General features: G+C 47.9%; 2 protein-coding genes across 6 annotated transcripts in view; one reads left to right on the top strand and one right to left on the bottom strand.

Annotated features, from left to right (window-relative positions):
• Nucleotides 1-9,283, bottom strand: part of AGRP (agouti related neuropeptide) — a 51,361-nt gene extending 42,078 nt beyond the window's left edge. Inside the window, exon 1 of the mRNA XM_074314731.1 lies at nt 8,676-9,283. The gene's annotated coding sequence lies outside the window, so the exon portion shown is untranslated. The remainder of the gene's footprint in view (nt 1-8,675) is intronic.
• A 167-nt stretch (nt 9,284-9,450) lies between these two features.
• Nucleotides 9,451-13,113, top strand: part of CTCF (CCCTC-binding factor) — a 43,680-nt gene continuing 40,017 nt past the window's right edge. For 2 of the 5 annotated variants that reach the window (XM_074314729.1, XM_074314725.1), the window contains exon 1: nt 9,472-9,624. The gene's annotated coding sequence lies outside the window, so the exon portion shown is untranslated. Of the gene's footprint in view, nt 9,625-10,625; nt 10,647-13,113 lie in introns of those variants that run through there. The other 3 variants (XM_074314724.1, XM_074314726.1, XM_074314728.1) reach the window with 3 other exon arrangements.

The following is a 13,113-nucleotide window of genomic DNA, read 5'->3' as shown; positions in this document are numbered from 1 at the left end:
CAACGCAGGTTCAGGACACATTGACCTCTCACCTAGACACTAAAATTGCCCCCTCACAGGCTTCCTGGCCCTGGTATTGCCCCTCTTCCACCCATTCTCCACAGTGCAGTCAGAGTGATTTCTAAAATACAAACAGGCTTTCTGTTTAATTCCAGCCCCCTCAACCTGGCTCACAAAGCCCTTGAGTCTGTTCCCCTCTCCAGCCTCACTTCTGCCACCTAACTTCTTTCTCTGCACCGGTGCCTTGCCAAGCCGCGTGTGGGGCTTGCTTGCCCCATCGTGGTACACTCTTCCCACCCCTCATCTTGCCTTGCTAATTAATGCCTGTTCTTCTGTCAGGCTTCAACCTAAACATCACAGATCACTTCAGGAAGCTGCCCCTCCACTCTCCTATCACAGGAGCCTGCACTTCCCCCAGTATATTACACCCCATTGCAATTGCTCATTTACTTCGTACTCTCCAACGTATACGTCCATAAGTATTTGCTGACTATTCTACTGGGTAAGAGGCACCACTCAAGTCTGGGGAAGATGACTTATGGAGTTTGGTCCAAAGACTTTTGTTTGTTTGTTTGTTTACTTGTTTTTAAACAGCTTTATTGAGATTTAGTCCACATACCATGCAGTCACCCATTTAAAGCATACTGTTCTATGGCTTTTAGTATATTCAGAGTTGTGCCATCATCACCACAATCAATTTTAGAGCATTTTCATCAACCCAAAAGAAACTGCACCCCTTAGCTATCAGCCCTGGGCCTTCACATCCCCCGTCTTACCCCCACCCTGAGGCAACCACTAATCTGTCTCTATGGGTTTGCCAATTTTGAATTATTTCTTATGAATGAAATCAGGTTAAGCCTTTCCAACTTACCCAGTTCTAAGATTCACCTGAGAACTTCCCTAGAGATTCAAATTCAGAGGTCTGGGGTGGGACCAAGGAATCTGCATTTTTATCACATGTTCCAGGGCAATTCTTTATTTTAATCAGGTTGCATCTGCCTTTACTATCCCCAGGTCAAATACACAGTAGGTGATCAAGATTAGCTTTGGATGAATACCTCTAACACTTGTATCCAGCTCTTGGTTCCCTATATCCAACACCCTAAGTCACGTCTTGGTCTTACCTCAAAGACAACCTGAAAACATTTTGAGTATGAAAGCACGGTATGTTCAATGCAGAAAAAGCCTGGACACTCAAAACATTCCCCATAGTCCTGTCATGCAGGGACTCTGGTCCTGCTCCCTGCACCAGAACACAGGATATGGTGAGGCCAAAAAGGAACACCAACGGAGCCATGGATAGGGGGCCCACACCACTATATTCTCGCTGGCAGCTGGGTTGGAGATACAGGAAGCAAGCTCCACACGATGCGCAATCCTCTGTCCGCTTCTCTGCCAACCAACCTACCCCCACTTGCTAGCTGCAATCCATCATCGGTTTCTCTGCCAATCAACCAACCAAATCCCTAGCGTAGCCACGGCAGTTATATTAGTGGCTAATGGCTAACCAGTAACAGCTGATGGCCAACTAGTCACGGTTGATGGCCACCTACTATCCGAGCCAGACCTTCCCACATGAGGTCGAGAGCTTAGAAACTGCTCTCCTGGCTCTGTTCCCACACTCCACCCCTCCAGGGTCTCACCTCACAATCCATGCGACAAGCATCTTCTGCAAGGGGCCCAGCGCCAGGAACCCAGCCCACAAGAAAAGGTTCCAGTCCAGTTCAAACAATGTCCCAGAGGATGTACCTCCACGTCCACCTACCCTCTGGGCATAGCGAGGGTTTCTCAGGGTACCACGCTGGAACAATAGTGGCTTACAGCCAAGGTGCTTACATATTCTTCATGGTGGCCAGTTGCAAACATCCTCCTGCACCCCAAGAAGGGGTCTTTCTGCACCACAGTCTCGCTGGCAGCCAGGCAAGACACTGGAAGTAAACATCTGCCAGTTCCCTACATGGTGGTATGTTCCCAAGCAAACAGTCAAGCGCTCCATGAAATCAGGGATGGAAGGCAATTCCCCATAGTCTATAGTCATTCTCCAGGGCTGTGCGTTGCCCTCACAATGTGTGCCCTCTTCGCAGGGTGAGGGTTCCAAGTTCTCCCCAACCTGGGGGTAAGGGACGACCTTGACCTCACCCACATCTCCTACCAAAGACTCAGCAAGCGTTTCCTCCTGGGACTACAAGTCCTGCATCTGGGCCATCCCAGCAAGCACTGCCCAGCCCACATGGCCGCAGTGACCTTCGCTTTCTCTGGCCTATGCTGGTTGGAGAACCATCCACGTCTTGCCACCCTTCCATGGGGGTCCAGCTCTCCGGCAGCTGCATGGCTTTTCCCATGCTGGTCGGAATCCTGCCCACCATGCCAGGCATCCGAGTGGGCGGTGGCCCAGGCGCAAGGTGTCCACAACTCTAGGAGCCCATGGCAGCAGCAGACCACCAAAAGGTGACACCCGCCACAGCCAACAGGATGGCATGCCATCTGGAGGCTTCAGACGCCCACCACTTCACCGAGGTGTCACTTTTCCCCCAAGCAGATCGCTCCTCCTGTTCCTGGCACCGCTCCTCACGGGCTTCCCAAGACTGAGCGCTCATACGCACAAACTGCTCCGCCGCTCTTCAGAGAATTCTGGCCAACGCCATACCCTGCTGGCAAAACTGAGCTTTCAAACGTACAAATTGCTGCATTACCCCTTTGAAAATTCTGGCCGGCACCATACCCTGCTCACTGCACCATGTGTCATGCGGGGTCTCTGGTCCCGCTCCCCGCATAAGAACGTAGGTTATAGCGAGGCCACGGCAGTTATATCAGTGGCTAATGGCTAACCGGTAACAGCTGATGGCCAACTAGTTACAGCTGATGGCCATCTACTACCTGAGCCAGCACCTTTCCACGTGAGGTCAAGAGCCTGGAAACTGCTCTCCTGGCTCTGTCCCCACAGCCCCCCATGATCACCACCAGGATCCCAATTAACAAATGGACCAGAAGCCTGAGCAGGGGACGATATAGGGACAGAGAACGGTCAGACTGGTCGAGGAGGTAAGCAAGTTGAACCCACAGGAGCCAGAAGGAGCTGTTAGAAACAAGGTTGAAGAGGTGATTGAGGGGTTGGTCACAGAGGCCTTCTGCAGAGGAGTTGGAATTTACCCCCAGGGCACTGGGGAGCCATCCTTGGGCATGAAGCAGGGGAATTTTGTGATCACATCTATGCTTTGAAAAGGTCACTCGGCAGTTGTGTGGAGAGAGGAGGCAAGAAGCAGTGATAAGTCTATGATAGGGGCCTGGGCCAGGGTGGGGGCAGTGAGGATGGAGAGGTGGTTCAAGTGAAGAGATGTCCCGAAGGCAGAATAGACAGGATTTGGTGACTGATAGTATGTGGGAGATGAGAGAATGAAGCCCACCACCTTTCTGGCCTGGGTGATGGATGGATGGTGGTATCTTTCATTGAAATGGGAAAGCCCTAGAGAAGCGGGTCAGGAGAAGTGACAAGGCCCACAAGGGTGGCCTGGGAGTCATCCTGAAGGAAGTATCCAGAAAAAAGCTGGATATGGAGCTCTAGGCCAAGAAGAGAAGGCTATAAGCTGGAGGCAAAAACTTGGTAGTCATCCTTGCTTTACTGTGAAGTCTCATGACTGCTGTGATGTCCAGTGACCAATCTGTTCCCCTACACTTGCAGCCCATACCTTTTAATTGCCTCTCCACCCCTGACTTTTACCTAACGTTCATGAAGTTTAGTCTGATATAAGACTAATATAAGATATAAGGCACTGGAGAACGAGGGCCATCACCTGTCTCCAGTATTACCTAGCCTCAAGCATGGACCTAGGTCTCGAGCAGATTTTCAGGACATAATTATAGATTGTTAAGTCATCATTCCAAATACCTCTGCTATCTGCCTTCCAAAAGCCTGAAATTTCCATCATTAAAGCCCTTCCTTTGAATGAAAGCAGTAGTGTCCAACTTGTTTTAGGTGCAGAAACCATTTTTCCCTCAGAACAAATCACAATTTGGAGAAGTGGGGGAAGGTGGGGGAGCAGAGAGGCCCAGAGCCTGCCTGACAGACCTCTCTTCTCCTCCCCTTCCAAAGCAGCCTGAGGGGAAGACTCAGCTCCAGAGGACTGCTAGAAAAATGAAAATGCATCTGGCAGTGTGAGGTCCTCTGAGCAGCCAGTGAAAGAAGAGCAAGAGAGAGGGAAGAGGCTAGGGCTGGAAGATCTGAGAGCACATTCTGGGTTTGCCAACAAGTTAGTGGATGACTCTGAGTAAGTGTTCGTTTCTTGAGTTGGGACAAAACTATGACTGGCTCTTCAAATAGAGCTGTGAACATCAATTAAAAGGGCAGACATGAAAAGGTCTTTTGCAAAATGAGATAGATTATTAAAGGAGGATCATGTCTGAAAAAATGCAGGTAAGACCAGAGACAACAAAAGTAACCTACTTCCCAAATGTGGGATGTAGGTCTAGGTAAAGTACTTTACATTGTAGAGAGCAGTAATTTGAGCTGAGAAGCAAAAAACAATTATGGCTTTTACAGGGGTCTGAAGAAAGCGGACATCAATTCCTGTGGTCTGGGTAGAGGTGGAAGGGCAGGTCTTTAAAATGTTAGGAGAAAGTGGTTGGCCTTAGCAGTTGACATTGAAAGCTTTCCAAAATAAGGTTTAGCATCACTAGTCCACACCCTAATCCAATGGTGTGGGATGTCTTGCACCCCCCTAACACTTCTGTGCCCTTTTCTGCCCTTGATTACGATTCTTCACCTTAATGCCTGTGCCTTGCTTGTTAACATCGAGCTGAAAAGAGATACTCCTGGGGAATGATTTGCTCTGTTATCTCTGAGTCTATTTTTCCCCATTATAACAACTATGGCATGAATTGTTTTTTGTTATTGTTGATTTCTAATCAGCCTGACCAGTTAAACTTTAAATTCAAGGACAGGAAACACATCTTGTGTCATCTTTGTATCCGCAGTAGCTAGAACAGGGCGTTGAACACAGCAGGTGCTTAGTAAATGTTTACTGAATTGGATTATATCTTACACGTATCTCCAATAAATACAGAGGCAACAGGAGTGTTCAGGTGTAACTTTAGGTCTTATCCCCAAAGTGGGCAGGAAGAGTCTTGCCCACTGTTATTCAGAAAATCAACACATCTCTTCTTCATTTGTTGATTCTCTTGCTTAGAGTTCTAAAAAAAAAAACACACACATAAATGATCATGATTGTTGCAAGCTTCATGGGGCAATTTGTAGGAGCCAAGGAAGATCTTGAAAATAGAACTGTTCTCCTGAGAATTATAGCACAAAGTACACCTTTCTCAGAAAGAATGGCTCTCAAGCCAAGGAAAGCCTAGTCAGTCTATGAATGAATCTAAAACATTTCTATCAGAAGGTGGATTTGGGAGTGAGGGTAGGTAGTAAGAAGCATAACAAATAATAATTGTTTATATTTATTGCATGATTACTGGTGCCTAGGGCTACATCAAAAGCTTTACTTGCATTTTCTCATTTAATTCTTACCACTATGTGAAGTACAATTATCATCCTATTTTTCATTGAGAAGAAACCTGCAGTTGAGTTGTTACTAATTCACTCAAGATCACACAGCTAATAAGGAGCCAATACAAAACTCAAATGCTGGACCATCTGACTCCAGCATCCAGAGAGGGCGATATTAAACATTTAAGTTATATGACTGACATCTCTTAATCTAATTAACTGCTCGCCAAAGCGTTTTAGTAATTTGGCTTCCCAAGAGGCTGTCTAGTAGGGAGAGAACATGCCTTTTGCCAACATATGCGTTAAGAGCACTGGTCCACTTGCTACTTAGTAAAACAGCACTCTACTCACCCATTAAGTTCTTGTGAACCTGACCATTCTTTAAGAAAGGAATCCACTTGCAGGATACAGACTACATTTCTATTCCTACCTGTGAGGCTGAGGTCCAGATCCTGGCACCCACGGTGGTGACTTCACCAATGCCATGTGGTAAGCTGACAGCTTTCTGCTGATAATGCCCTGAACGCCTGTGGACTACAAACCTAAGAGACAGTCCATGGGAAGAACACTTCCTTAAATCACTGAGTGGTTTTAAATCACCCACGTTCTCATTGGTGAGGTAGTCTGGTGTAGTACTGCAGGGAACAAACCCGTCCTTTTTTTTATCATCCTGTTTGTCGGGCTCTTATCATGTTACTTTTCCTTCTAGCTTGTTTCTGTCCAGCCTGAAGCAGCCTATCCTTTTGGTTTGGCTTTCTATTCCTTGGTCTTTGGAGCTGATTCCATGAAGCAGAACACATCACAATTTCCTACAAGGTGGAGGAAACATTTCCTTTTGTTGCTTCCTAGTAGTGACTCTTAGCATTTTCTCAGCTCTGTGTCAGAGCAGCACATGGGATCTTTGCCTTCAGAAAGCAGCTTCCAAGGCCACTTGGACCCCATTCCTGGCTTCAAAGTGATGACTCAGGTCATATAGTTGTAATTATACTGGATATAGTATAAATATAGTTGTTGTTTTAGTTGCTGTAACAAAATACCACTGGGTGCCCTATAAACAGAAGACATTTATTCCTCACAGTTCTGGAGGCTGGGAAGACCCAAGTCAAGGCACCAATATGGTCACATTCTTAAAGTCCTCTCCCTGGTTCATACCCAGTACCTTCTCAGTGTCCTCACATGGTAGAAGGGGTTAGGGATCTCTGTGAAGCCTCTTTTAAAAGGCACTAATCACATTTATGAGGGTTCCACTCTCATGACTTAAGCACCTCCCAAAGGTCCCACCTGCTAGCATCATCACATCTGGCATTAGGATTTCAACATGAACTATGGAGGGAATACAAATATTCTGACCATAACAGTTATAAATATAATTGTAAGTATAGTTGAGGTTTTTTTCCATCTCAATACATTGCTTTATATTTGCCCATGTTAAAGCCTTATAAAATGTTCTTGCACCTTACTCTTAAAGGAAGATGGTTTGAGGTAAAATCTTTGAGAAAGTGAATTAATCAGATTATTAAAAGTACTAGAAAAAGAAGCTAATGACTTAAGTGAAAGTCAGCTTTGTTGTTTCTTGTAAATAGTTCCTAAGACTACCAGGAACTGTTTGGGGTAGAGGGCTGAGAAAATGCAAACACTCCAGAGGTATCTGTTTGGTAATTTTCCTCTAAGTTCGCCTTTTCTTTATGCTTGAGTCTTACGGTGTACTACATAAGAGACACATGGGACCATTTGGTTTCTAGAAAAGGGGTCACATGTAAAATTTCCAAATACTTCACACATTTCTAGAATAGTAGCTAATCACAAGGCAAGTGCCTGAGATGAGGAATCAGAAAATTTTGAGTCCTGGTGTTGAGAAACCAAATGATCCCTTTTCTTCATATCTGTATTCCAGCAGCTGAATGTTGCTGAAGAGAAACCACACAATGGACCAATTGGTTTAACTTTAAACTCATGATCATGAACTTCAAATGGGTACCCAATGCTGCCACGGCAGTCCTACTAGGAAAGCTGTGAGCTTGCTTTCCATCTCCCCTGCATTTACATCCATCTTCACCTTTGTTACCCTGTTTATGACAGTGGAAGCATCCTCTTCCTATCCAAGGTCAATCCTTTCCATTTCCTTATATCCTCACATGGATTTCACTCCTATATAGGTCAAGTAAACCTTCTCTCTCCCATATCACTCCCAATGGCACATAAAGATATTCTAGCACCCTACTATCTTTTAAAAATCTCCTCTTGACCCCATATCCTTATACAGCCATTCCTGAATTTCTTTGCTCCCTTCACAGCAAAACTTCTCATGTTGTCTATGTGTGCTGTCTCTTTCCTTACGTTCCCATTCACTCTTCAACCCATTCTGGTCATGTCCACATCTCTGATTCACCAACACCAATCAAGCCAAGGCTACTAATGATATTTTCTAGTGACCTCCAAGCCATGTTTCTGGCCCACGTATACCCCTCAGCAGCACTAGACAATTGACCACTCCCCTCCTATCTGAAATCTTCTCAGCCCTTAGATTTCACAACTCAACACTGTGGATTTCCTTCTGCTTTCCTGGCTGCTCCATCTCAGTCTCCTTCTGCATTACCCTATCTCTAAATGCTGGAGTGCCTAGTATTTGGCACAGGAACTTCTCGTCACTCTTTCCTCCAAGTCAGAGGTCATGACAGCCCACACGTGTGATTTAGTCAACTCATGCAGTTTAAAACATGATTTAGTTGCCAACGTCTAAATATGTGGGGATTTTACATTTTAACAAGTCCAGATTTCTGATTCCCTTTAAAAAACAAACAAACAAACAAACAAAAAAACACAAGAAACAGACGACCTGTCAATATTGGGGCAGCATTATCATAATGGAACAAATGGAACGCTGGATCCGTTTGTTGTCAGTGATATCTAAGGGAGTTGAGAATACAATCCTGAGTCAAATTCCCAAAAGTACCAAAGCTCTCCTCCCAGAGCCCCCAGAACACCCAGTAAGACCTCGGTCAACTTTATTGCTGGTTGGGTTGAGTCCGCAGGTGCATCCTGGGGAGGGGGAGGGGTTACCGCTCGCGGAAGGGAAACCGCACAGTGAGGGGCTGAACGACTCCGCCCACAAAAAATTTAACAGCTCTCAGGGCAAAGACAAGAAATGAACGTTTTAAAATATAGAATTACACCGCACCGAATATAGAAAGTTCTTTCGGCGAAAGACGACTGCTATGGTCGTGTAAGAGCTTCTAGTCTGATCTTCCGCTGGCCATTCCGTGCTGAGGTGGCCTGGATGCACCAAAAGGAAGCCCTTGTCTAGGGCAGAGAGATCCCCAAAAGCCGATGGGCAAAGACAGGTCTTCTCGCTACCGCTCGCAGGCGCTGGATTGTTTCTAAGATCAGAATGCGCGGGGACCGGACGGGTCCTACTCCGTGGCGGGCTGCGGTGCGGCGCGGCGCTCGGAGGGCGGGTCGGGCCAGGCTAGGGCGGAGACTGGGGCGGGGCCTGGCCCAAGAACCGCTTCAGCCGCACCACCTAGCCCCTCGCCTGCTTCCTCCAAACACTCTCCACCCCCTGTACGAGTTCAAGGCGGGAGACTGCGACTAGGGAACCAGGTCAAACAGGCCGGGATCCTGCACCGCCCAGAGGCGGGAGCCTCCGCCCAGGAAGCCCCACCCAGCGGGAGCCCGGACATCTCGGCGCCCGCAGAGCCCACGCGCGACGGGGCGAGAGCGCGGGAGGGCGCGTGCGGCGTGACGTGACTCGTGGCGCGTCCCGTGACGCCATCGCGCCCGCTTTTGAAAGTTGGCGCCCGGGGCCGCCTCCCATGTTGCCCTGCGCCAACCCCTCCCCTCACCTTTCCTCCCCCGCCCTCCACTCTTCGCCCGGCCAGCCCCCCCACCCGTCCCTTCCCTTATCAGCACCCGCGGCCCCGGCAGCGCCGACGCAGGCGCACTGCACCGCGCCGCCGCCATTTTGTGTCCGAGCCTGTGGAGCGATTAAACCGTGCGCGGAGCTGCTTCTTTGGCGGCAGCGGCGGCGGCGGTAGCCGGTGCGGGTGCGCGGAGCTGGCCGGGGACGCCGGGTGGCCGGAGCGGTGGAGCGGCGGCGGAGCGGGCGCTGCGGGGGGTGTGGCGCGGAGGTAAGGGGGCCCCGGGTGGAGGAGGTTTCGCGGGCCGCCTCTAGGTGTCACGATGGGGCCGCTCCGGTCGGCGCTGGCTGCAGCCCGGCGCCAGCGCCGCCGCCGGGGGGTGTTTGTCTCCCTCTACCGTCCCTGCTGCGGCGCGGCCGCCGCCATTGCCCTTCCCCGCCAGGGCCCGGCCAGCCCCCCCAACACACACCCGCCCGCTAGGCCTCCCTCTTGGCGGCGCGCTAGGCCTCCGGCAGCGACAGAGGCCCGCGCGCCGGCGACTCCATTTTCCTTCCTTTGTCTCTGCCCTCGAGGCCGGCTCTTGGCCCGACCGATCACCCTGCCACGGCCCGCCCTCTGCCCTCCGCCCCTCCCGAGGCGGGTGGCCTCAGCCGAGAAGCAATCTCCGCGGCTCGGCTTCCGCGCCCGCTTCGCTCACGAGTTCCGACCAGAGCTGCCGCCGCGCGCGCAGCCGGGCCTCCGTACAGTATGGGTATCGGGCCCTGGCCAACGCCTCTCGGGCTGCCCATCCTCCAGCTCGCCCGGTCCCCGGAACCTACCTGGCCGCCCTGCGATCTTTCTCGGCTACTCGGTGGTCGCTCCCAGTCCGCGCGTCGCCGCCGCTGGTCTCCGTCTCCACCGAGTGGCGCAGGCGGCGCTGCTGCGGCTGCGAGCAGAGGGACCCCAGAGCTGCCGAGAGCTCCCTCTGCAAGGCTGGCTGAGCTGCTCGCGCCTCGACGCCGCCTGAGCGGGCGGGGGGACGCGCGCTCGCCGCCCCCGCCGGGCCCTGCTGCGCCCCCAAACTCGCGCCCGGGCTGCTTGCTGGACTCGACCTTTGCGGCCCCCCACGGTGGGCGGAAAAGACACGAGTTCGACACCAAGTAGTTTTTCTGGAGCCAGAGTCGCACTCCCCTTGCAGTGATAGCCTGACTTTGTGCGCTAAGAGATCTCAAAGGGATCAAAACTTAATTTCACTCTGATCTCAAGTGACGTGACAAATTCCTGAATTCGGGATTATGGGCTGGCTGAGTTGGGTAGGCGACCCTTGAGTTTTCCTCGCGTTTTAAAATGTCCTTACTCTAACTTAGTACAGTACTTAGTACCTGATGCTTAGGGCTAGGCGAAGGCAGTTCTCCGGATTCTGCAACCCGATCTAAAGCGCCAGTAGGGCAGAATAAATTTATTCCTGACTCCACTGGTAATTTGCCCATACGCTGAAATCTGAGGGTTGATGTTGTAATTGAATCCTGGGTCACTAGCTGCAATTGGTTATAAATATCTTCGCCTAATGTAACTACTCTTTAGTAGCTGACTTCCTGTAGCCCTAAGTTCAGCATTAAGTAAACATTCGCATACTTAAGTCTTCATACTTTCTTTGAGTTTAGATCGACTTGTAAAATTAAAATTCCATGTAGCCTATAGGCGGCAAAAGAAGTTAAACGGCATGTATATTAAATTTACTCTGTCCTTAAGTCTTCTTGCATCACTAAAAAACTTTCTGTTGAATTGCCAGTTTTCTCTTTTAGCTCTTCCTCAGATAGTCTCGTACGTTAATATACTATCGTGCACGCAGTTGATGTAACAACTCCAGTTGCTTTGGAGAGAAGAAAGTCTTGATTAACATTTTTTTGGGAAAAATGTTAAGCTTATGAGGAAATTAAAACAGCCTGGTGCTAAGCAAAATTGTACAGTCCCCTGTTGTAATCTTAATCTGTAGGATTTTGCAGCAATCAGCCTCCATAGGAGGGTCTTTCAACATCTTTTTTGAACCCTACAATATGTTCCTTCTCCCCCTGGACAATAAAGTTGCACTTAGTAACTAAATGCAGTAGCTTGGTAGAGTGCCAGGTTTGAGAATGGAACCACACTTAATTGTCTAATATATCAGTCCATTTGTGTAATATTTTGCATTCTTGTGATTTTCAGTTTTGTTTTCCTTTTGAAATTGTGGGTGACAGGTGGCATGTTTTATTAAAATAAGCTCCACAAGGGTTAAAAATTAAAATCCAGCAGGTCTGTGAGTGAGCCAGGAGTAAAGCCTGTTTTCCCAGGTTAGCTTTGTGCTCCACAGACCATATTTTGCTGCTCGATTCAGTTGTGCCATATGCAGTCATCAACTTCCTGGTCTTATACATCATTTATGCTGTTTTAATGGTATAGACCTTGTCCACAGAGTTGCTATCCTTTGAGATTTCCTGTATGCCAGGATTCATTCTTTGTTTTTATTGGAGAACTAAATTTACAGAGAGAATAAACTGTGGCTATAAGTTTACCCAGAGGAACTTATTACTTAAATGAGTAGTATGAGGAAGATTACAACAGAACTTTGTCCACGTAGGAAAATACTGCTTATTTAAGAGTAGTTGTAAAAGTTGTCTTAGGGATCTGTTCAACCAACAAGAAAATTTAGAACCTATAAAAGTTATCCTTAAGATGCATTCTGTTTTTAAGATCTTTAGGATTTTGCTTTAAAGAACAAATGAAAATGAAGACACCCACCTAAGACTTCTGGGTGGCTTGGGGACCTTGGGAGTGGTGGAGGCCACCTGTGGCTGACGAGGACCCTGCGGAGTCCTGCACCACAGTGTCTGCTGGCAGAAAATCACCTCTAGAAACTGGGTTTTTGCGTCAGGGCTGCTGCTGGTCTTAAATTCACTCCACATCTTAGGCTGTTTCATTTTTTTAAACCAGAAACCAGTTGACCATCTATCTTAGTTCCAAATGACCTCAGGCCCTTTTGCCAAAAATTAGGCTCCTCTTCAAACAACAAAGATTTGTCATAATTTAGTACTTTGAGAATGAGCATACAGGTTTAGAAAGAGCAATAATGGCAAAAATTGTAACTTCGAAGACCATGGTTCACAATTAGATTGTGTAGATTTGACATACTGTATTTCTTTTTTTAGACATCTCTAAACTTTATTTAGTCATTATTTTCAGATATTCCCTGGCAGTATCTTTATGTATTTTCTCAGTGATTAGTATTTGAGTGTAAAGATGTGACATTGTGTATATACTGCTGACATATACCCCAAGAATAGTGATTTCTCCACACTTGATCCTCCTTTTTAGTTACCCTTAGATTTTTCCGGGTTATAAAATCTTATTTCCTTTGAGGCATGCTAGTGACAGTATATTGAGTCCAATACAAAAGTGTTTTTTGGACTAAGTAGTCTAAGTTGTTATAAATTGCCTCTCAACAGAGAAGACTTTTCTTCAGCTTCATCTAGAGAAGTAGTATATCAGCTTAGTTTTGTGGGCTTTAGTTAACTATGAGATGGATTTTCTCTTAGTTATACCTCATATGCCAAATTCTTTGGAAACTTAATTCAAATTTAGCTCTTTCATTTCACTTGGGAGTTATCACCCTCCCCCTCCCCCCTCCCCACCCTCCCCCCAGGTAAGCTCCACTCTGCCATTGCCTGAAGCTTGGCAGTTCATTCATTTGTAATTTAGGGAGAAAATTAGTATTTTTACTGAAAAAAAGGTATTTCATTATTT

The sequence above is a fragment of the Rhinolophus sinicus genome, linkage group LG11 (assembly GCF_036562045.2).
Source record: "Rhinolophus sinicus isolate RSC01 linkage group LG11, ASM3656204v1, whole genome shotgun sequence".
Classification (NCBI taxonomy): Eukaryota; Metazoa; Chordata; class Mammalia; order Chiroptera; family Rhinolophidae; genus Rhinolophus; species Rhinolophus sinicus.
The sequence above is the reverse complement of the archived record's forward strand: the minus strand, read 5'-3'. Positions and strand labels throughout refer to the sequence as shown.